Source organism: Lutra lutra, chromosome 11 (genome assembly GCF_902655055.1).
Source record: "Lutra lutra chromosome 11, mLutLut1.2, whole genome shotgun sequence".
In the NCBI taxonomy this organism is placed as follows: Eukaryota; Metazoa; Chordata; class Mammalia; order Carnivora; family Mustelidae; genus Lutra; species Lutra lutra.
The window spans coordinates 14,358,399-14,382,414 of record NC_062288.1 but is presented as its reverse complement, the minus strand read 5'-3'; the positions used below and the strand labels follow the sequence as shown (position 1 = coordinate 14,382,414).

General features: G+C 44.2%; 1 protein-coding gene across 2 annotated transcripts in view; it reads left to right on the top strand.

The window, feature by feature from the left end:
* The window catches only part of POU6F2 (POU class 6 homeobox 2), a 490,143-nt gene that overhangs the window by 288,196 nt on the left and 177,931 nt on the right, over positions 1 to 24,016 (top strand). The gene's annotated exons all lie outside the window — the stretch shown is intronic.

Sequence of the window (24,016 nt, the reverse complement as noted above, 5' to 3'; positions counted from 1 at the left end):
TGCTTTCTGGGATCGGCTTCATCAGTGCTGCTGGTTGTTTGAAAAGAGTTTTGAAAATTATTCTTTTTATTTCCAGTTGATGGCATCACAGGAGATATTTCTACTTAAAGCAAAGTTATTATAGCGAGCAGTGTTCTCTGAAATGAGTTTTGGCCGAGGAGAATGAGCAAAATGACACTGGTGAGCCAAGCTTGGAGAAGAGTTTGTTCTCAGGCTGGAGTGTGTGGGGGAAGGCAGGCCAGGCTTGTCTCTTCTTTATAGGAAACTAGAAATCTGTGGAGAATATCCTAAACTTTCTTGCTAATGTCTTATTTGATGGTCTCCTACCCTGAAAATTGGCACAAGTACCTACTGGTCAAATTGAGGCTGCTTCAACGTTAAAAAGAAATAAAAGGGAAAAATGGCTCCTGGCCCCAGCTGAGCTCCCGCTCTGAGGGGTGTCTCTTGGGGAGGAAATTTTTTTTTTTTAAAGATTTTTATTTATTTATTTGACAGAGAGAAATCACAAGTAGGCAGAGAGGCAGGCAGAGAGAGAGGAGGAAGCAGGCTCCCTGCTGAGCAGAAAGCCCGATGTGGGGCTTGAACCCAGGACCTGGGATCATGACCTGAGCCAAAGGCAGCGGCTTAACCCACTGAGCCACCCAGGCGCCCCGGAAATTTTTTTTTTTTTTTTAGATTTTTATTTATTTATTTGACAGACAGAGATCACAAGCAGGCAGAGAAGCAGGCAGAGAGAGAGGAAGGGAAGCAGGCTCCCTGCTGAGTGGAGAGCCCAACGTGGGGCTCGATCCCAGGACCCTGAGACCATGACCCGAGCTGAAGGCAGAGGCTTTAACCCACTGAGCCACCCAGGCGCCCCTTGGGGAGGAAATTTTTAAAATGCAGTCGCAACTCTGGATCCTGGGACATACTCTCAAAGACCTGGGGGCCAGGACAGGGGTTAAGACTGTGTCCCCCAGAAAACAGAACCTAATTCCCAGACCACCAGCCTGGGGAGGAAAGGGGCTCCTTCTTCTTTCCTTTGTTTTGTCTTCTTTCCTGTCTTTGTTTTTTTCCCCCCTCCTTTCCCTTCCCCCTCCATGAAATTGATCATAACCAAAGGAAAAAAATAAGGAAGCTCAGAGTCATCAAAGGGCTAGTAGCCGACTCTATAGTGGTTCCCTTTAGCGCCTGTTGCCTCGAATCCGTCCCTTCATCTAAAAACTGTTCCCCTCTGTTCATGGCCTGTCTGAACTGTGATGGCCAGCCCTACAGACTTCTGAGCACGTGGCTTTCCTTGTGTTCCCTCTCATTCCCATCGAGTCTCTGTAGAGAGATCAGGATGTAATAGGGAAGGAAATGAAGTGACTCCGTGGCCAGAATCTGTCCCAGGAGCCCCGCCCCTTCATGAGTTTCTCAACATTTCTCATCCCAGGGCAAACACCCCAACAGGCTTCCCTTTACTTGTTACCTGAAAGCGGGCCCAGCCCCACTGAGGCAAAGAGGGGGAGGCTGGGATTCTCCTACAGGAGAGTTGCAATGTTTGCATTCAAAGGTTTTATAGCCTCTCCACAGTCACCAGGAACATACACACACACACACAATTTTGAGCAGCCCTAGAACTTTTCTTGCTCTTATGGGTTTTTAGGAATGAGCATTATGGGATGCTGCCAAAACAGCTTCCCGGAGCTTCTTCTGATCCCAAATCCAATCGGATGTGGGATGTGTGTGTGTGTGTGTGTGTGTGTGTGTGTGTGAGCGTGTGTGTGTGTTAGGAGAGAAATGAAGAGATAGAGAGAGAAAGGGGTGGGGTGGGAGGGACTACTCTTTATTAAGTGACAGCAGGGAGCTAGGTATTTACAAATGCTAACACTTGTGTTTAGAAAAACATACAACCTATGCTTTTGTTCCCATGTGCTCAGAGTCTTTGCGTTTGCTCTTCCCTTCCCTTGCAATGCTTTTCCCTTCCAGGTCCACATGACCCTCTTACTCACTGCCTCAGTGAGACCTTCTTGAACCACCCTATAGAACAACCCCACTGGCACACCTGATGCCCTCTCCTGGCTTTATTTTTAGCCATAGCTCTAATATCATGTGAGAGGTCATATATTGCCCTGAGTATTTGCCATTTTCTGCCTCCCCCATGATGCATGAGCTCCTGTAGGGCTGTGACTGTGTGCGCTCTCTGCTGGCCTCTCAGCCCCCGTGAGCATCCCATCAACAGCCATGCACCAAAAGGAGACTCAGTAGTTCCCTGCATTTCTTTATCCAACTGAGGAAAGACCCATTTAGGAACAAAAATGTTCCTTCTGTCTCCAGGGCGTTTGAGCTCAGCAGAAAGACCCCATGGAGGCACTGCTTGGTGTGGAGGTTCAGAGGCTGCAGAATTTTCTAGAAGGTGCGAGACTCTAGACATGTCTGCCACCCTCTGGGCCTCTCGCAAGAACCTCAGATAAAGAGGGCCTGTGCATGGACAGAAGCAGGGAACAGGGTAGTGACTAAGTTTGCTGACTGAGGTGCCTGAGAGTGCCTGATTAACAGAGCCTCTATTCTCCAAAGCTACACAGTGGCTTGTGAGAGACAAGCTTTATAAAATAACAGCAATAATAGCTTTTATTTAATTTCGGTATTTCTATATTTTTTGTTCATTGCCTTTGGGCAGTGTGCAGCTTTAATAAATAAACAGACACCTTCTAATGAGGGAACAAAATTACAGAATTGCTACTCAGCCCAGAACAACAGCCGATCACTACTGCCGGCTGTAGGAGTGAGAAGCAGGTAACGTAGGTCACAAGATGGGGAAGCCTGGGCCCCCAGTCTCATGCAAAGTGGTGGAGCTGGTAGAGGAAGGCTCAGAGCAGGGAGGAGAGGAGGCACAGAGATGCCTAGAGCAACCTTGGAAAATGAGACACTGGGAAGCAGGCTATGCTTCCTTTCCCTTATAAGCGGAGGGTGAAGTTAACTTTTTCCCATTATGCTTCTCCACTGAGGTCCCCAAACCATGGTTTCCTTCTAGAATTTACTCGTCACCAGATTTCTGCCTCTTTATATCTGGATTCATCCGCACTGATTTGCTAACATTGGTCTTGCCTGGAAAGCACTTGTAAGTACCTGACCGTGAACCACAAGGAGCTGCATGAGCCCATGGCAAAGGCAGGACACACTTTAGGGTCAGTGGAAAATCAGCACAAGGGAAGTGTTCATGAATCTAGGCTTCCTTTCCTCATTGCACATGCTGCTCCGTGTCATAATTTCCTCACTGCACAATCTTCCCAAGCCGTACCCCGAGGCTAGACATCTCCAGGGTCGGCACTGGCTCATTCCTCTCTGTAGTTTTGACCCCTAACACAGACCCTTGCACAAATATTTGCTGAAGAGATGAAACACTGAGGAATTTCGAAGCCAATGACAATAAAATTTGCTTTCTTTCTTTCTTTATTTGTTTTTTTTTTTTGCTAAGATATTCCCAACAGCCTAATATCCACCAAGCTATAATCTTTGCACCATTCCTTCCAAGAAAAGGGCAGCTCTCGCATACCAAAAGTTGTCAAATGGAAGAATCAAGATACTTACAATGAATGAGCTTGAATATGTCCACCCTCCACTTCCGTGTTAGTGTGAGAAGCGGAGGCTGGCTTGGGTTGCTTCAAGTAGGAGGGACTCTGTTATGGATATGAATGAGGATCTCTAGGCACGAAATAGTAGAACAGTTGTTCTGAGAAGCCAACTTTTGAGAAACCATCTGGGGAACCAACTTTTGAGAAACCATCTGGAGCTTCTGGTGGCTTGTATGTGCTTTTTCACAGCGTTCTGGCTTCTCTGCCTGATGCTCTTGCCCTCCCTCCCCAAACTGTAGAACTCCAGTGATTTCTAAATCCCCTATACCTTCAGCTTCTGGGGCCATGCAGCTCACCCTCAGTCTGCTTTCTGGCTCCTTTTGATAACTTGAGTTTCAGAGGCCATCACTAAAGTTTTTTAGTTCCTAATGTCAACTTTCAGAGAGAAATATGATTGCTTCTGCTTATTCATTTGAGCCACAACACAGACATCCTCTAAGAGAGATTTAATTGTGAGCTGGGATATTGTGGAGGCTTCATGGGACCAGTTCGTGGCCCCAGCAGGGACAGAAGCTCTAGACATTTCAAAATCTAGAACATTTCAAAATCCTGTTGTCATTCTTCTCTACCCATCCAGGTCATTTTGCAGCCCAAGAACAACTACACAGATTAATCTGCAGAGGTTAATACTATGATAGATTTATAAAACATCTAGACAAATTTTGAGGGCATGAGTGTATCCTTTGATTCATAGTTGAACATACAAATTAGAAAAGATAGTTTGAAACCCTCTCAAGAAAGGAAGCTTTGGTTTTAAAGAAATTATTGCAACTTTTGACAACGAATAGTAGTTTGTTTGTTTTTTTTTAAGTGCAAGGGGCCTTCTCACTTAATTATAAACATTTACTATTGTTAAAATTATTTTCACTGGGAATCAGAAAGTCACAACTATTAGATTAGAAGAAAATCTTACAAAGCCTAGATAGAAAGATAAATTATAAAAGGATACCTTCACCAAGTGGATGAGAACACAGTCCACCAAATTAACAGACATACCTAATGGAAAGAAAATACTTTATTCTCTGGGTTACAATTCAGGACAAGGAAAAAGCCTTTTTCATTTTTGTGTGTCTGGTGTGAAGCTCAGAATCTGACACATATTTGGTGGTCAATAAATGTTTGGGAAATTAATAATAAATGACTCTGGTCTTAATATTTTGGGAAATGGAGCAGAATGTAAACTACTTGGGGGAAGTAAAAGGTTTTAGCTCAAGTTATTTAAAAATTAAACTAGCTAAATGCCTGGTTTGGTTTCACCAATCACCAGACAAATCATTGTTCATCTGTAATTTGTCTAGCTTTAGAAGTGACAGTATCTTCCTAGGCAAGGAATGACATTTCAGACAACATCCGTCCAAAGCTGAGGGTGCTCTAGGAGACTCCAGAAGACTTCTTTTGAAGAAGGTGGTGGGTGCTTATCTCTCTTCTCCTTTCCTTCCCCTTTAAAAACAGTTCCTCTCTTCCCTCCCAATTTTTGGACCGTGAGCTCCCTCTGAGGAATAAGTATATCCTTCTGCTTTTCTGCCTTCTAACACAGTGCCTAGTACATGTTTGCTGAATGAATGGATTGCCCCATATGTGGATAAGATCAGAAATCACCTAAGAATATGGAATAGGGTTTCACTGGGTTGAGGCATTTAAGAGGACTACAAGTACAAGAAGGACTTCTGTGCTTCCCAACTAGGTCCCTTGAGTCTCCTTTGACGTTTCTTCAGTCCATGTTGAGATCGTCTGCTGTACTCCTCTTTCCTGGTCTCTATCATTTTCTCATTCATAACTTTCATCCCTATAAGCTTCTTATATACTTCTCCTTCATAAAGCACATGGCTTTATGTGTACCTAGTACCTAGTATCAAGTACCAGGAGTATCTAGTTCTAAGTAACAAAGTACTCGTTTATCTACTAACAAGGACCAAAAAGGATGGAATCTGATGGAGCCAAAGAACAATGTGCTCAAAGGCCAGGGAGCAAAGGAAGGCTCCCAAGAGAGGGAGTGTCTGGCTGGCTCAATCAGTAGAGCATGCAGCTCTTGACCTTGGCATTGTGAGTTCGAGTCATCAAGAGATGACTTGCCCCACCGCTGCTGGATTTGAAGCTAGAGGAGGGGGACTGCGAGCCAAGAAATGTTGGGGTTCCCTGGAAGCTAGGAAGAGGCTCAAAAGCAGATACTCCCCTCGAGCCTCCAGAAAGAATGTAACTCTGCCAACACCTTGAATTTAGCATGGTAAAACCCGCTTCCAACTCTTGACCTCTAGAAATCGAAGATAACAAAATTCATGTTGTTTTTACTGCTAAGTTTGCATCATCTGTTACAGCAGCAAACAGAAAACTTATACGTGCCCTGGGAGTCTATCATGAATTGGCACGTATGCACATAAAAGTTCAGTGGCTCTTTCATGGAGAACTCCCATCAGACCCTCTCAAAGGCAGGCGGTCACATCTGGTGGTTTCCAAGCCAGAGCTAAACTCAGCAACCACATATATTTATATTTTGGGAAACGTGGCCTAGATAACAAAGAGGAATGGGTTCTCGAGGGAAGGTACCGGTGGAGATTTTCTGCTCCCTAGTATTGTGACCGATATACTTCCTAATATGTTAGGAAAAATGCATTGTGCCCAGAGTCAGGAGTAACTTGAGTTCTGAAAAACCTAGATAATATCAGCCACTAGAAAGCCTAGTTAGAATTTCAAATAATTTAATATGCATAGATATAATTTTTAACTTTTGAAAGGGAGATGACATCTTACTCACACAGTAAAATTCTAAATTGCTATTTGGACTGGCTTTCCTCTCCCCGCTGCCCAGGTGAAAATCATCACCCACTATCCAGTAACAAAAACCATCATCAACCTTCCTGAAACTGCCTACACATTGTCTCCACACGATGGGCACCACCAAGCCAGCCATAGGTGGGCGTGAAAGGCACCACCCTTGGACTCCACGCATACCTAGTGAGCTTCAAGAAGACACCTTCTGGGAAATAAAGAGCAAAATTAAGAAGATTACAGAAACGGGCTTAAATTAGAGCCTGAAACTACAAGCCCAGCCCTTGAACACCTCAAATAAAAAGATAATGTTTATGCATTGGAATAAAAATCACGTGCAGCATCCCATCTTCCACTGAGAAAATACACATTACTGAACCTTTGTGTGCCTAGGAGGCAGAATGAGAACAGGGGAAATGTATATGTGCCCCACACCCCCACGCTGATTCTATTTTTATTCCCCTTCCATAGACATGTTTTCATGCATATAACAGCTTTCAGACATCTGTAACTTTTATGGAAAGGGAACAAAAAAATTCTGAAAGGAAAATATTAGTGCTGAATGCTATTTACATGCACAATTTTGAAACTAAATTATTGGGTCCACCAGTGTATCTCCCCCACCCGCCCCCCCATTTGGTACCAGTACCAGATTTGCTGTGGAAAGGAAACTTAAATGGAGACTGCGCAGAGGTGAGGACATCAAAGGTTCTAGGCGCTACTATGCTTGGGTGGTGGAATTCACTTCCATTGGTTATGACAGTAACTCACAGTAGAAACAATAATTACGTATTTTTATGTTTTCATTTGTTTGCCTCCCCAAACAGAAAAAAAAAAAAAAATGCAGAGGCAACAGCAGATGCTGATTTGCCTTTTACTTTTTGAAGACATTTCCCAGGTGTAGAAGAGAAAAATAGGAAGGAATATTCACAATACCTTTATTCTGGAGGTTTGGATTTTCATCTGCAGATTTCCATGTGGGTTTTTACACTGTGCTTCCCTTCTCTCTGTTTTCTCTTTGCTAGCTGGCATGAGCCCCAAGTTCCACATTTTAAGAATCTTATGTCTAAACCTTGCGTATAATGAATCAATCAGAATCTTGTGCCTAAACCTTGCATATAATGAATCAACCAACCCATCCTTTTTCCAGTTGTTTCGGTCCACAGAGACTCATCTAGGACAATCTGTAGCGTGGTAACATAATTGTTGCTTGCTCATTTTTTACTGAGCTCAATTATTTTTTTTATAACATTTTATTTATTTATTTGACAGAGATCACAAGTAGGCAGAGAGGCAGGCAGGGGGTGGGAGGGGAGCAGGAAGAAGGCTCCCCACTGAGCAGAAAGCCCAATGCGGGACTCGATCCCAGGACCCCGGGGTTCATGACCTGAGCTGAAGGCAGAGGCTTTAACCCACTGAGCCACTCAGGCGCCCCTGAGCTCAATTATGTTTAACAGCTTTTCGACATGTCAAGTATAAAAATCACCCAGAGCCACAAAATGTTTTCTTCCCACTTTGTGTGTTTTTATTCTAGATGATAAAAAGCAGGGGCCAGAATTTGTGATGATCTAAAAGAGGGGTTCAGGTAGACACAAAAAGCCAGTGGCAGCTATAAACTACTTCGCTCATTTCGTATGACGAAGAATGTAAAACACAAATGAGAAAGAAGGGAAGCTGAGAAGAAAGCAAGCTAATTGTAGGCCATTTATAACTGCTAAGAATGGATAAACACATTATGCTTCTCCCAGCATAACACACCGTTCAGGGTGAATTGCACCTAATTTTTTTCTTATTATGCCATTTGAAGGCCAAACTCATTCTTCACAGAAATTGCTTCAGGGCCTGAGGGTTCACGTAACTTGTTTAATCATGATTGTTATTTGATAGCATTACCTGGTAATCACTCCATCAGAAGTTGGATGATTATCTAGAAGCCATGTTAAGCAGAGACATTTAAAGACCACAGACTGATTCAAAAGAAAAAAAATCCGGCCAACTAGGCCTTCATAACAGTACAGTCTATGAACTTTGGAGCAGCTGATTTTGGTTTTCCAGTCTCAGTGTTATCCTAGAATGATGAAAAAATCTAAATTAACAGTGGACGGGTTTTTTTAAGCCCATCAACTACTTCTTTGGATGTAACACATCTGGTCCTCGTAGGGAGATGTCAGGGCTGTTCAGATTGTGTGCAAGGTTAAAGGCAAGAAGCAAGCCTGGACATGGCCCAGGGGTGTGCAGCAAGCTTGGGGAACATGCCCAGCCCCGACCCTGTATGGGGTCACATTCGTCCTTGAGGACTCCCAAGGGCAAAGTTGCTCCTCTGAAGTCAATGATTATTAGGTGGCGTGGCACGTGCATTCCAAGTTTCCCCAGGCCCTGAGAGCACATGTGTGGGACCTGGAAAAGCCCATCGAAGCACCAGTCGAGCCCCTCTTGCCCACGGTTTCTCTGAATGAAGCTTTTCTCCTCCCCAACCGCTACTTCCCCATCCCTCCACCTCCACTTGGACGAACCTGGCATTTCCCTGCCAAGTACAGACTTGTACATGCACTAAAACTTTCCGCCCTTCACCAGCCTGCTCCAGATTCTAGCTCTTTGTTGGTCTCCTTGTACTCTCTAACAGCCTCCGCTGCTCCTTAGGGAAATTTGTGGAGAGCTCATTTCAGCCGTTTGCCCACCCCCAGCTCCCAGCTTTGTTATAACTTGTGCAGAGCCTGGATGCCTAGGGATTCCCCAGCCTGCGAGCATAACTACGACCTCAGACACGGTTGGGAGCCCATGTGCATGCATGTGCGCACTCACACACACATACGTGCACTCGCAGACATAAGAGTGCACACACACAGGCGTGCACGCACACACACGTGCACACGCAAACACGCACACGCACACATTTGGGCCCAAGCGCAGACACGCGCGCACTCACACATAGGTGCGCGTGCACACCCCACATGGGTCTGTCTCCTGCCTCATTGAGCCAACAGCAAGAGCTGCGGTGGAGACATCTAGGCAAGAGTTCTGGCAGCTCTAATTCCACAGCCAGCCAGGGCTCAAGCAGGCTGCCTGTCCTGCTGGAAACGTGTTATAACCAGAGGCTCTTCCTGTTGCCACTGGCTCACCTTCCTTCACTCAGCCCGCCATCTCTAATATGTCAAATTCCTCCCCAGCACCTCTGCTAACTCTTCATGTCGCTTTATGAAGTAGCAAATGCTAATGATCACCTTAGAACTTTTCCAGGCCATGATATGTGTTTCTCTATTTGCTTGGCACCAACTTCCTCTTTCAGGCTACCTTGAGAAAAGAGCTTGTCCAGAACCCACTTGTAGAAGACACTGTTCTCATCAGTTTGCTAGACGTGACTTGCTCAGGTGGGTGGTGGTGTTCCCGATGAGAAAACGGAGGCTCCGAACTTTAATTTGTTCAAGACCGCTCAGCTGGCAAGTGGCAGAGACAGCATTTGAGCTTGGACCTGACCACATTGCCCTCTGCTGCCATGTCTCCACTAAGAAATGGCGAAATGAGCTAGCGATCCCCAAGGTCCTTCTCATCTGTATAGTTCGGTGATGCTTCCATACGATGCCAGTCAGGTAAATAGGTTTTTATTTTTGTCATATTTATGCAGATTGACTTAACCAGAAAATACGCTAGGGCTTAGGTCTTTAAGAAGACCCAGTAGAGGTAAAGGAAATGAGCCAGTAAATTTAAAACACATTCAGTATTTTCTCCCTTCTTGATTTTAGGCCCCATGGGAATCGGTGTGAGAGGGAGAGCTCGAAATGTGTTTCCTGAGTTGGCGGCTGCAGACAGCAATGCAGAAGTGTGGAGTAACCAGGGGGGGAAGGGTCTGGGGCACAAAGAAAAGGCTGCTCAATGGGATCAGTTTTGGGAGACCTCTTGAGGCTCAAAATCTTTCACCTTAAATAAATTTAAAGCCATAGATGAGCTTCATACATGACAGAACTGAGTTGAAAACAGTGGCTCAATAAGGTTGTTTTAAGCTTCAGTAGGACCTCAAGAGGAAGAGACTCATCTACCAACAGTCAGATTTGGGAAAGAAACAGCTTAGCAGGACAGTAACGAGGGGCCTCTGAACCACTCCCTTGCACTTGTATCTAGGTCACAGTGGCTAGAGACAACAGGCTCAAGTCCCATCAGACTTGATTAGACTCAATTTTAGAACCTATTTCTTTTTCTCAGTGTGCATGGATATTAATAAAAGGTCGTTAGACTCAGATTCAGAAGGAATGATTAAGTTTTGAATACAGTAGGAAGTCTGAAATTTAGATTTGGGCTCATTTTCCACCCTTCTTTAGTTGGTTAGCCCAAACGATAATGTGTCTGATAATATTCTAAATAAATTATTTTGTTGTTCTTTGAAAAAAAAAAAAGGTCATTAATGGAACCCTCATTGGATCATTGTTCAGCTATTTAATCTACAAATGCCAAACCCACCTTTTTGAGGGAGCAACTTGAGCTCCTTTTTATAAATAACTAGGACTTTTTTTTTAGTTCTTATGAAAAGCATCATATTATACTGATCAATGTCACACTGGGAAAACTTTAAAGTTATCAGCTCAGAAATGTATAGAATTCTCAGATCAGAATATAAACTTCTTCACTTTTAAGTCTTATAGTATGCATTTTATTTATAGTTGTTGTTTTTTTCCCCAACCTATAGGAATCATGAAGTTGGACTTTTTTTAATATAAAATGCATTGGCACCTATACCATATACTTAACAAAATTACCCAGTGCATTTTCTGTGAATAGTACCCAACTCCTTTTACCTTCTCTTCTGACAACAAGAGTGCTATTGCTCAGAAAATCACCATTTCCCTTCACTTTTATTTGGCTGAAAACAGCCGAGTTTCTATGGGTTTCCTAAGGTACAGTGTTCAGCTCATCTGATATGAGATCACGTTAAAGATGATTGTGGCAATTTGTTTCTTCTTGTTGTGAAACCACATGCTGTCCCCAGAAATTCAATCACATTTTTAGAGACCTCTTTTGTGTGCTTTTCATTATTATAAAGACATATATGCACAACTTGAAAACTCAAAAAATGCAGAAAAATATTAAAAAGGAAATCAAAATCACTCCTAATTTGTCATGAGATTAAGGAAAATTTTATATCCTTCTTTCTCTTTCTCGCATTATTAAAATGAAAAAATTTGTTTTAAAATCACTCAGATTCTTAGAATTCAGTTAACTACTCGTAATATTTTGGTGTTTTTCTTTCCACTGTTTTATCTCATCACACCTATATGGTCTATGTCTTAAAATTTTTAAATCCCGCTCTTTATAGGAGCCAGGGTTTTTTCATTTAGCATATTTTAAATGTATTCCTCACGCTGTTCCTTTAGCTTTGAACGTAAGTGAACCTGTATACTTCAGAGGATTGATATATTTGTTTCATTAAAATAACAATGGTTGTATAATGTCGCTTCCTCTTGACTATGGTGTACTAGATAAAGAAAAATGGAGTCAAAAGCAGAATTCTGATATAATGTACGTTGGTCTTTTTTTTTTAAAGGATTTATTTGTTTATTTTAGGGAGAGTGCACATGAGCGGTGGAGAGAGGCAGAGAGAGAGGGAGACAAGCAGAGTTCCTACCGAGTGGGGAGCCCGATGTAGGGCTCCATCCCAGGACCCTGAGATCATGACCATAACTGAAACCAAGAGTCAGATGCCTAATGGACTAAGCCACCCTGGCACCCCATATTGGTCTTTGAGTTATGAAACCGCTAACAATGCCCATGATCTCCCACACGCACGCGCACGTGAGCACGTGCACACACACACACGCGCGCGCACACACACACACACACACACACACACACACAGGTGTGCTTGTGTCTTCATACTCATTACTTACCGTGCCTAGAATTTTCTTCCCATGCATATTCACATGGCTCCTGCCGTACTTTCTTCAGGTCAAGCTTCACCTCCCCAGAAAGTCTTGTCCTCCACTCCTAAACCACACGTGTTCTGTCACCTGCCCTGCTGCCTGTTTCCTATTTGCCCTTATTATAGCTTATCGCTCCCAAAGATAACCTGCATGAAGCCAGGGACTCTGTTTCCATCCCTCTCATATCTCCAGAGCCTAGAATAGTGCCTGGCATATAGTAAGTCCTCAATAAGCACTTGGGGCATATAGACCCAGGGCCACTTCCTGTTTTGCATTCCACCCCTGGGTCTGGCATCTGGGGCCAATTCACTGATTTTCTGCCCACTAACAGAAGAGCTGACTGTGGCAGCCTATGTGGCTCGATAGTCCCAAGGTGTCTGGGAGATCAAAACCGGAACAAAAGTACAGGCCGCTCAGTGTCAGGGTCAGGACTCGGGCTCCAGACCTGACTTCCTGGGTCTGTGCTCTCCACTGGCGCACTTCCTACCTGTGCGGCCTCTCAGCCACCATGCGCATTCAGTGAGTTAATATCCATGAGATTCTTAGAATGAGGTCTGGTGTGTAGTAAGTGCTCTGTTAGCATTAGCTGTTATTAAAGGAAATCAGGGAGCAAGTAGGGAAGTAGAGGTGGAAGCGCTCTTCCCAGGGACTTGGACACCCAACCCAGACTGGTCCCCATTTTTGCTCTCGCCTCCACTCCTCATGTAAGCTGTCGCTTCTGGGAAAATGTCATTGGACTACAAAGGCAAACAAGAGTGTGTGTCCCCTGGAGAGTAGGTAACAAATAGGGGTTTGAGGCCTGGACATGGGAAATTGAGCAATTTTCAAAGAAAGTAAATTGCCCCGTTAGAAAATTCAATCCTTGAATTATAATGAAGGTCAGAAAATGCCTCTTTGACTCCAAAAGTGGGCTTGCGGTCCATAAGATTATTCTCAGAGTGTGTTGTTTTGGATGTGGGGAGAGTCCCACTTTGTGCCTAAATGGTGCGTGCCCTCTGATTCTGTCTTGCCTGGCCAGGTAGGGGCCATTGGGGGGCCGGGCGTAACGTCATCCATCACTTACCCATCTGCCCCACCCCGTGTTATAAGTCTGCATCCCTCGTACCTAGCCAGTGCTCCCCACCAGTTTAGTATTCAATGTATGTGGAATGAATGAGTCAACAAATAAATAATATGTTCAATAAATCGTCTAAGTGTTCAGAGTATGTGTGTATATGTATGAGTATGTGTGTGTGTCTAGGTACAGATGTGTATATAGATACACACACGTACACACACACTGTCTATACTGTCAGAATGGTTCTCAAGAGTTTAAGTCTAAGAGGGTATCCAAAATTGATTGGAAAAACTGAAAATGTCTAGACAACAACAACAAAAAATTAGTTCGTATTGTCAGGTGTGGCCAGAGAAGGATTATGAGAGCGGTCATTAGGCCTGGAGGTGAACTTTGAAGGAAAGGTAAAGGTCGGCCAAGCAGAGAAAAGCTGGCCCAGTGAAATAAATGGAAAAGGTCAGAATGTGTGTCTCAGGCAGTTCGTGATCTACCGTTTCATCGAAAAAATAAAGACACCCCCCCAGCAGCCTAGTGGAAACACTGAGACCCTCTGGCTCTGAGCATTTGGGATAGAAAATCCAGGCCTGTGATCGATGCCCCAGGCCTGGGGTCAGAGTGCACGGTCAGCATTTGGACTGCCTTCACAGAGCCAGCCAGGCCTATTGGGTGATGCGGGTACGAAGCCGGCTTCGGGGAGGCTTACTGGGGCGTTACCACCATTCCACCCTGACTCCTCCAGGGAGAAAACCAGAGCCCCACAAAATCTCAGACCCATCTAATATCCCATCCAAGTACTAACCAGGCCCGACCCTGCTTAGCTTCCGAGATCAGACAAGAGATCGGGCGCGTTCAGGGTGGTATGGCCGTAGACTCAGACCCATCTAATCTAACCCATGTTGTTCTCACTTACGTTTCCTCTCTTCGAAAGTTCAGTCCAAGCAAGTATGTACATTTACATGTGCATTTCAAGAGGACCGTGCAGTTTTAAATAACTTATTCATATTGTTACAGTTGAAATACTCCCTATTTTAGAAACTATTATCCAGGTTAAAATAATAATTTATTTTAATCAGCAGTGATTTTTATTTTGCTTGGGGCTCCCAGAGCCAGGCTTTATGCAGGAAGGCAGCGGCTCGGGCTGGCAGGCGACATTTCCATCTCACTTTGACTCCATTAAAGTAAGCTTCTATAAACAGACATCAATTACAACCAGTTTTAAGGGTTTTAAAATGTAATCCAACAGTGCTGCTTAACTAAATGAATCCTAGGAAGTGATCTCCAGTGAATTAATAGAGCAGTGTGCCGACGACTCACTATGGGTCTGAGTTAATGACTGAAGAAGATCAAATTAATTACAAGTGTCTCCAAGGAGTTTCCAGGAAGAATTCTCCCTTATCAGTTAAAGTCTGTTTAACCCTTCCTGTTCAAAGTCCGTACATTTTCTCATTGTTAAAATATCAGGTAATAATGGGGAAGAGAAAGCCTGGTCTGCCTTCTCCTTCCAACAGTGGGTTTTCAGATGTATCCAAACATCTCACCTCCCTAGGAAGGAAGGGTTCCCTTGAAGACACTGGAATCCTTCAGCCCTTTTCATGGAGTGGGTTTGTGTTGGACCCACCAGTTGAGTTCCCTTGGCAAAGATCGACGGAGACTTTAATGTAGTTTTGGTAGTTAAAAAGGGTCCAGAAGACAACTTGAATTGGGGGCAGGGGAAATCCATGTACTCAGGGGCAGGTGAAAGCCCGTGTTGACTGGAAGAAGGGTTCAAGGTCATCAGACATCATTTTGCCCCAGATCGCAAGGATGTAGTAGGTCTTCAGCAAATTGCTCCTGGGTGAGCTGCTTTCCCCAGGAAATTGCAGAGGGACACCCTTCAGGCACTGCTCATCTACACTGTTCATCTGGCCTTCAAGAATCACCCTCAACCCATTTCTGGGTTTGGCCCTTGCATTTCATGTAGCGACTTTGAGGTGAAATACTCCATCTTTTGAACACAAGCTGCCTTGTGTTTATTATCATCATGCCAAGAATTATCCTGGTGGGTGCAGGGGGAGGAGGGGTGGTGTGCTTGCTTGAAGAATGTAACCAGAGAGTAAAATGGCAGAAGTGTAGAAAACTAAAGAACCAGGTAAAAAATGATAGTTGAGTAACAGTGTACGCAGAGAATGGAAATAAGAAAGAGAACACACACGACACAAAAGTTGTATCGTACTGGAAGCAACCAAGATGTCCTTCAGCAGGTGAAGAGATAAATAAAACGTGGTCCATGGAGACAAAGGAATGTTATTCAGGGCTAAAAAGAAATGAGCTACCAAGTCATGAAAATACATGGAGGAAACTCATACACATATTACTAAGTGAAAAAGCCAATCTTGGGGTGCCTGGGTGGCTCAGTCCATTAAGCATCTGCCTTCAGCTCAGGGCATGAGCCTGGGGTCCTGGGATCAAACCCTGCATTGGGCTCCCTGCTTCTTGGGGAGCCTGCTTCTCCTTCTGTCTTTGCCCCTCTCTCTCTGTCTTTCATGAATAAATAAAATCTTTTTTAAAAAAGCCAATCTGAAAAGACTATATGCTATATGATTCCAATTACATGACACTCTGGAAAACACAAAACTGGGGAGACAGGAAAGACACCAGTAGTTATCGGGGGTTAGGGGAAAGCAAGAGACAAATACAGAGGATTATCAGGGGCAGCAGAAATACTCTGTACGATTCTCCAACAGTGGATACATGACAGCATAAATCTGTCTGAATCCTTAGAATGTACCACATCAAGATTGAACCCAAAAAAATAGAGAGCCCTGATGTAAACTATGAACAATGACAATGCTGTGTTAGTGCTAACAGTTGTAACAAACGAACCAGTCTGGTGGAGGAGGATGGTAACAGGTTGGGGTCTCTGCGTGACTGGGGGCAGGAGGCATATGGGAAATCTGTGTACCTTCTGCAGTGAACCAAAACCTTCTCTGAAAAAAATCAAGTCTATTTTGGAAAGTTTCATTGTAGAAAAACACAGTTGGGCTCCTCTTCTTCAAATACACAAGCGTCATTTTCTATAGTGTCCATACCCTTTGAGCACCCCTTATTTTCATTTGTTCCCCAATCCACTCATTTATGTGTTGAATACATGTTCACAGAGCACCTCCCTGAGCAGGACATGAGCCAGGCCCTGGGAAAGCAGCAATGTTGCCTGTCACTGCGTATCCAGTGAAAATCCAATCTGTGATCAGTCTGACACAGGGAGAATCCCAGGAACTTTCTGTCATTTGCAGGATTTCCCCTGTAAGGTAACATTTCCAACTGATAAGGACTATCTGTGACTTTGTGTGTAATTTATAACATTTAATTAAGCACTTACTATTAACCCTTTAGCCCTCTGCTAACACTCCAATTCCTCTCGTCAGATTTTTTTTTCCACTGTTTACTTTAGTCCTAATAAGAGGTTTATTGTCCAACTGTCAGGTCTTGAAACAAAGTGACTAATACAGGGCTCGCTGATGAGGAGAGTTTGAATAGAAGGGGATACTGACGCCCATCCTTCAGGTGTGTCCTATAGCATTGCTGGGCTTCCCTTTAAAGTAAACTAATTCCAGAGAAGCATGAGCTCTTGGTGACTTTCTCAATTTTAGCCTCCGAGATAATATGCTGTGTTTTTATGTGTTGTGTGCATAGGGAGATGTGGCAACAGAGTGTGAAAGTCACGGACTCACATGCCAGATGGACTGTGATTTTGTTACCGCTGTCGAGTCCATCAAAGATAATGGAAAGGAGATAAAATAAAATCACATGCCCGTTCTGCACCCATCCAAGCTGGAATTTCAGGGCCAGGACACTAATTGGTGCCACTTTAGATCTGCCTGATGTTCTCTTTATGAGTGTTTGTACATGTGGGACAGTCGTAGAAGCACACCAAGGCTCTGGCTCATCCTGGTGAGGGTGGAAAGTACATAAAACACCGAGGCACAAAGCACGTGGTGACTTTTAGTTGGTGTTTTTAAGCAAAGAGATAGAACTGTTGTGAGGTTGCTCAAACAGAAGTATTTTCGGGCACTCCAAATAGCCCTGTTTAGAAAGAACTCCTTCGTTGCCTCATAGTCCATAGAATAATGGGTGAGGGACAGAGAAGCTGCTGTCCTGGGACACGGGGGCCAGCCTCGCACAAGGAAGACTGCTCTGATTCAGCGGGACTCCCCCATGTCCTGCCAGGCATCCACATTCAGGAAAACCCTTTTTATAATGATCCAAACTGAAAAACTGAAAGCCAATCAATCCAAATGATTTTTTTGTACAGAATTAATATGCATCGAGTTTTCCAGGATGCGACTACTTGACGTTGACATCAAGGGAGGGCTGGACTTTGGCTTGTTTTGATCTGCCGTCAGATTTACCAAGAGTGTCCATGGCTTTGAGAAAGACTCCAATCCAAATGCCACTGGGGGTGTTTATCTCGCTCATCTCATGCTCCCGCATCATGCGCCTAATAGCGTAATCTCCGTGGGATTCAGATTCCACCTGTAGGTACGAAAATCAGACTTTCTGTGTCTTTTAGAATAGTCATGCTTGGGCATTTCCAGGTGGAAATATGTGTTTTTTTTTTTAATCCATTATCTTCCTTTTATTTCTTCTTGATGGTATAATTGAGAGATCATATTGATTATTTCTTAAGAAATTTTGTGCATAGGAAAGTTATACTGCTTCATTTTAGGCCAGTAAGTGGGGGTGGGGGGATCAGGAGGGACACCATGACCTTCCCAAGGTTCCCCATGGGACACACCTGAGCCCTGAGATGGAGGCCTCCTGGCCGGTGCAGACAGCCTGCCCAGCCTGGCTTCTACAAGCCAGCCAACCAGGGCCAAACTATTCCTTTAATTCCTCATGGCTCTCCTGTCTTCATTAGCTTCTTTTAACTCAGGGCACAGGATCTGCCTCCCAGGACATCTTGTCTTCCAGAGTCTGAGGCCAGACATGGCTGCCTGGCAACTCTTCTCCCTGGGAGGCCCGCCTGGGCCTGTTGGAGCGCCACCTGCTTGGGCTTTATGTTCAGTTCTTGATGTGGATAATGGACCTGCCGTGGGCTCTTTTGAGTATTGTTTGCATGGAGAAGTGAGGCATCAGAGGGTGAGAGGCATATAATCATGGCCACTCCTGCTGTATTTTGTTGCCATCATATACCCCATCAAAAAAAAAAAAAAAGGAGAGTAGATAGAATGAAATCACAGTGCCCAGTTCCAGACTCCCCAAAGCTGGACTCTCAATGCCAGGACAGAGTCAAGAAGGATTCTCCACATTTCGTCAAACACAGGAAGTAGCCTTGTCAGTATCGTTGCTGAAACAGTAATCATTAGGAGAGAAGCCATGACAGAACACAGGAGAGCAGAGGGGTAATGAGTCCACAGCATCCCTGTGCATCTCTCCTTGTCATTCCCTTCAGAGGACACAGAGCAACATCATAGTTAAGATAATATGCAGTTCCAGTGGGAGGGAACTATCCTGAGCCTTGGTGTCGTGACATGTGACACCTGCCTCTAAGAGTCCTTCCAAGGAGGATGGAGAGAGGAAAAACCTACAGGTGCCTAGTACTAGCGTAAGCACCTTACAGTAGGGACTCAATACAGTGTACAGAGAGGCTAAAGAATTCGCCAGGGTCCCTTTAGGGAGCACATGGTAGGAACGGCTCATGAATCCAGGCAGCTTGATTTTGGAGAGCGTGCTTTTAACATCTATGCTATACTGTCTCTAGGAAGTGTATTTCGTAAATGGTAGCTGTGATTACTGTTATCCCTATTTTTCTTCCCTTCTTCTGTGGGGTGGAGGCGAGTGAACGGGCACAAGCCTTTGCAATGTCCATGGGGCTTTTGTTTTCATAGCTTATACCGCCACGACCTGAGTCTTGTCACAGTAATAAATGAGGCTATGGCGCACATTCATTCTGTTGGTCACTGTGACGCATGGAGGGTCACAGTGCCACTCAAATGTTGTTTTCCTATCAATTATCTTTCATTCTTGAAAACATGGAATAGTAGGAAGACTCCTAGATTAGAGAGGCAGAACACCAGTATTTTGGTCCCAACTTGTCTCCTAACCACAGATCAGCCGGTTAACCTCACCTAGACTCCCTTTGTTCCCCTGTAAAACCAGGCTGTTTGATTTCTATGTGCTCCAAGCCCCTTTCCTTCTTGAGGATTTCTGGACTCTCTTTCAGAGTCCTAGGCCAGAGTACCATCACACACCCCACAGAGCAGGGAGCAGCCCTGTGCAGGAGGGAGGCCAGTGTTGCCCGGAGACCAACTGGGTGATCCTTCCTTGTATTCCTCTGAATGGGGGTCGGCCAACAGCCAGCAGGCCAAACCCAGCCGACCTCTACTTCCATACACCATGTTCTTAGAATGGTGTGTACATGTTTCAATGGTTGAAAAAAATTAAAAAGCCAACAGCCTTTTATGACACACGAAAATTACATGAAGTCCAAGTTTTAGCATTCATAAATGCTGTGTTATTGGCACTCAGGCTCGCTCCTTCTTTTACGTATTAATTGAGTCTGGCACTTTTTGCGGGCAACGGCAGAGGTGAGTAGCTGTCATCGAGATTATGTAGCCACAAAGCCTAAAGCCTGTTCTATCTGGCACTTTATAGAAAGTTTACCACCCCTGGAATTCAAGGAACAGCAAGAAGAAAATTTCCAGGTTGGCTTTGTTTGGCTTTTTTGTTTTTCTTTCCCAAAGGAAATCCCAGGTCCTGTCCTGTGTTTAGTCCATGAAACAAATAATCCTTATGAGCAGGGAGCCGTCCCCACGGTCGAGAAATTACAGACAGCCCGGGCGCTGGCAGCGGGCCACAGAAGCGTGCATGAGCCATAGGGAGCAACAGATTATAGCAGCCGCACAAGCTTCTCGAAATGCCCCAGTCTCGTGCCTGAGGAAACCTGCTTCGTGGGCCACAACTTTCCATCAGGAACACGCCTAAATGCTCATTTTCAAACATTATCTCTGCCAGGAGGGATAATTTGCTGTAATGGGGGTGGGGGTGGGAGTGAGAGACCCTGGCAGAGTTCAACTGGTCATTCGATTTACTTTACTCTTCCCTTGAAAAAAAAAAAATACTAAAAATCCTGGAAATGGAAAACATTTTCAGGAAAACCAATTTGCTGTGGAAGAAAAAAAAAAAAGCCCAGAGATTTGATTATTTCTGATCAAGTAGGAGGCTGGATCCATAAGATGAGGAAGAAGATGAGGAATGGGTTTTTGTGAGTGTGAGTGTGTGTGTGTGTGTGTGTGTGTGTGTGTGTGTGTGTGTGTGTGTATGTGTGTGGTTTTTGTTAGATCAGATTTCCCAAAGCCTGGTACTTCTGAAACACATGTCAGTGATAGACGTGGAGAGAAATTTAAGTATTAGGATGCCATAGACAGTTGGGGGAGATCCGGTGGTAGCTCAGGGTTGTAGGACAGATACTCTTCTGTCGTGTTGAAGAAAACACAGCACTTAGCAGTTGGGTGGACAGAGAGGAGTCAGAAATACTGAATGGAAATGCGCTGACTCTTCAGTTCCTCATCCTTGTGGCTACCACAGAGACATACAGCCAGCTGCGGGACTCCTCCTAGCCACCCCACCCTGGAATCTCCCTCCGGGCCAGGGAACCCTCTCCAAGGCTCCCACAGCACACGGGGCACCCTCTGTCCATCCCACCATTGCCAGATTGCATTGAATGTCTCCCTAGATGTGTCTTCCTTCCCTATCAACCTGGAAGTCTTCTTCACGGAATCCAAGGGCTGCCCTCAAGGCCAGAGTCATAATAGGCACCCAATAAATAAAATGTCTGCTGAACAAAAAACAAATACCTAGTGAGCTCAACTTTGGTGAGGGGGTGGGAAGGAGGAACTTCTTGTTGAGTTTGGATCTCTCTGAAAATAAACAGTACCAAACATTATTTAAACCTAAATTTCAAGATCTAGTTCCTCAAGCATTGGTTAAACCCACATCAGCCAAAAAATGTGAGTCAATTTGCTATGTTTTACTTTTAGATTCATAATTATTTGTTTTTAGAAAGACCTACTTAAAAAAAAAAAAGGACAGTCCTTAAATAAAAGTGATAATTTCAGGACTAAATATTTCTCCTTCCCCTAAAATCTTCCATCCTAAAACAAGTAGGAAGGGAACCAGCGAATATTTAGATGACATTACCGAAGCAAGCTCTGCACTCCACACTGGTGAAGCAGCCAGCAGTGAGGAAGTTAGAGCCACTGACTTCCTTCTGGAAGCCCATGATACTGAGGATGGAAGATGACTTTAAACAAACTATAAACCTTTTAGGGAAATTTTTAGGGGAAATTATGGGAACACAAGAATTCACAGGATATTAACCAGGAAGCCTAGACTATCAACCTGGCAAGTAACAGCCTCATATCTTCCTTAAAGAGGAATTCCAAATGAGATACATAGATGTGCCCCACCCCTTGGGACGTGAAGCTTAATTCTGCCCTTTTCCTTCCTTTATCCTGGTAGATTATAACATGTCAACTAGTTTCTCAATATAACACTTTTGCTGCTTCAGAAAAGTTAAAGTCTTTAAAGTTAAAGTTTGTAAAAGTCTGTGTTGAGATGAGTAAGTATCTGAGGATCTAACGTAAAAACGTGGTGACGGTGGTTGATGCATTGCATTGTAGAACTGAAATTTGCTAAGAACATAGAACTTACATGATCTCACCAGATGGGGAAAAAAACGATAATTTAAAAAAACAATAATTATGAGGTGATGAATGTGTTAACTAACTAGATGGGAGGAATCCTTTTACAATGTATCCAAAAAAAAAAAAAGAAGAAGAAGAAGAAGAAGAAGTCTGTGTTGACAAAATTCTAGTAATTAGCAATGAAAAAATGTAAATGAGTAAAAGATTATATAGCAATATCACTTTATTCATCTACAAAATATAAAGGTAAGGAGAAAAATAATGAAGAAAAATATGAATAGTAACCCTATGGATATAACAACTTTGCATGCTTACTCCCAACAAATTTAATTTGCTTAACATAAATAGCAACTGTATTCAAGAGTTTGGTGACCACTTCACTTCACCTTCAAACTACTCACCAAAATATTTATTGTTGCCCACTGGCATTTAATTTGAACGAACTATATATAAAATTCTTTTTCAGAACATTGCTAACAGCATTGTGCTTCTGGGCAAACTGTGTCTCTCAATTGGAAAAACAATAACTAAGATTTAAGAAATAGTACAAGTTCGAGTAAACAAAGCTAGAAAGGAAGATCTCTGTTTTTTTCAAATCCTCTAGCTAATAGATAGACATAATCAGAAAAACACACAGCATCGAGTCTCCAGGCCCCAGTGCCCTGATTTCAGCCCTGGAGGAGTAGGGAGGATTAGGATGGCAGAACTTTTGTCATTATCAATGGAGCTGGATAGGCTCAGGGAAGGGGAGAAGATTGACTCCCAGGTTAACTCCCCTTCACACACATTGATCGGGGGTCACCAGTATGGTGGGAGGGAAGCTGTCCTGGGGAAGGTACATATAGGGCAGGACAAGGAGGACCGCATGTAAGGAAGAGCTCCTCCTGGCCCATATGCAGAGTAACGCAGGGCAAAGGCAAAGAAGAGCATTTCAGAAAGATCCCCTGGGATACAAGCCTCTGGACACATCAGCATTTGAGTGTGGTCAGAAACCAAAAGTCCATTCCACTTCTGGGTCTAGAAAGCCCAAGCCGATGGTGATGAGTATGTTTACAGCTTATCCTTCAGTGTGGTATTAGGGCCAAGGAGGGCTTGCCCACCCTGTGTTACTCATTCTCCACAGAGATCAGAGTCCACATGGCCCAGGTGGTGACACTCTTTAGCCTGTGTCTCATGAAAAGAAGTTAGTAGACAGTGGCTGAGCCCACACTCTCTAACACGAGTGCTCTACAACTTACTGGATGCAGGGGGTGCAGTAAACAAAGGATGTTCAGTGGATTCCAGTGCTGGTTTCTAGATCTTCTTCTTAAGTAGATACGCCCTTGCACTTGTCCCACTCTGTTCCTGGTGGCAAGATCCCTGTGAATGCTTTAGGGCCCTTCTTTCTGACCATTGATAATCCTTTGCTTACTCACTCAGCAAAGCCTCCTCTCTGAGGGCCTCTGTGCTCATGCTCCTTCTTCACACCAGTATTCACTCATGAACGAGACATGTGCTTGTCACTAAGTCAAGCACGTGACTTGGCTGAGATGCGTTTTTGTGCATTTCTTCCCATGTATTACCTTTCTCAATCAAGGCATCAACATCCAAAATCCCAAAGACTAGAGAACTGTGTCTGAAACGTCCTTCTCCCTCATCACCAACAATATCCAACCCCATGAGCCCCCCCATTCTAGGTTCTGTCTCTGAAATGTCCCCCAAATTCACTTCCTACTCTTTATCCCCACTCTCACAGTCTTAATCCCAACCCTCACTGGTTCTAACTGGGGTTAGGAGCTGCGCAGCCTGTCCTCCACTCTCCGCTGGCTCGATTCTCTCCAATCTGCCTGGCATGACACACATGGTTATTCAGAATTGGGCTCTGATCACTCTTTCCCACCTCACCTCGTGGCCGTCCATGCTTCACATTTTGTATTCTAGCCATCAAGAACTTCCCTTCATGCCCGGCAACTTCTTCTCTCACATCCCCCAGGAATGCACTCCTATTTCCACCAAGCAAACTCTGCA